The sequence below is a fragment of the Myotis brandtii genome, unplaced genomic scaffold (assembly GCF_000412655.1).
Source record: "Myotis brandtii unplaced genomic scaffold, ASM41265v1 scaffold357, whole genome shotgun sequence".
NCBI lineage: Eukaryota > Metazoa > Chordata > Mammalia > Chiroptera > Vespertilionidae > Myotis > Myotis brandtii.
In genome coordinates, this window is record NW_005363729.1 from 450,863 (window position 1) to 452,198 (window position 1,336).

Below are 1,336 nucleotides of genomic sequence, written 5' to 3' on the forward strand. Positions count from 1 at the left end.
TTTTTCCATTGATTTTTAGGGAGAGAGAGGGAAAGACACAGAGAAACATCGATGTGAGAGAAACACATCAACTGGTTGCCTCTTGCACTGGCCCTGACCAGGGCCCGGGCCGGGGAGGAGCCTGTCACCGAGGAACGCGCCCTTGACCGGAATCGAACCCGGGACCCTTCCGTTCGCAGGCCGACGCTCTATCCACTGAGCCACACCAGCTGTGATCCCCAGGAAGGGCTCGGTGGCAGGAACCAGGAGCCCTGGCCAGACAGCCCGGCAGCCCCCGCCGGCCCAGGGCACCCCCCACACCCATAAGACTACCACCCGCGCATCCAGGGAAAAGTTCACGTTCCCACACACGCATGGACCGCACGCTGTCCCGGGGCAGGGGGGGGGGGCGCACAAAAGAACGACACCAGCTCACTCTTCTGTCCTTTGTTAAACTTCATTGTATTATTGGCGGTTACAGATGTTCCCATCCCCCCTGTGCCCACCTTCACCCAGGCCCCCCCTCCCCTCGGGCCATCGCCACACTGTTGTCTGTGTCTATGGGCCGTGCATATCTGTTCTTTTGTTTTTAATGTATTTTTATTGGTTTCAGGGAGGAAGGGGGATCGAGGGAGAGAAATGTCAATGATGAGAGAGAATCACGGATCGGCCGCCTCCTGCACACCCCACCCTGGGGATGGAGCCCGCAACCCGGGCCTGTGCCCTGACCAGGAATCAAACCCTGACCTCCCGGTTCACAGGCCGGAGTTCAACCACTGAGCCACACCAGCCGGGCTGCATATACAGTCTGTCCTCGGGCTAATCCCTCGCCTTCCTCCACCAGCCCCCTCCCCTCTGACGGCTGCCAGTCTGTAAATTCAAGCGTCACCTCCACGTTTCTGAGGGAAGCGTGGCCTCTGCCACCCACTCGAGCCACACGGGGCCTTCGCTCTGGGTGGGGACGCCCCCTCTTGCTCCTCCCCCAGGGACGCGGGTGTCTGTCTGGAGGTTGGTGTTTTTTGTGGGGAAAGTGGTCCAACAGGACACGGGGCGGGCGGGGTACAACGCGACCCCTCGTGGCGATTCGGTCGCGTGTACATCTCACGCCAGGTGATATGAAGTCAGCATGACCTGGCGACGCTCACACACACGCAGGGCCGGGGCTCAGACACGCCTCGGTGTTGGCAAGGCTGGTCTCGGGGGTCCGACTGGTTCTCTCTCCCACTTTCCCTTCTTCCTATTTCTCGTATAATGAACGTTTGACCTTTTTCATGAAAACCAGACACAGAAACTCACGCTTCCCCGGAGCTCCCGGGAGCCCGGCCCGGGGCCGGGCAGGCCTCACCGAGTGTCTGTG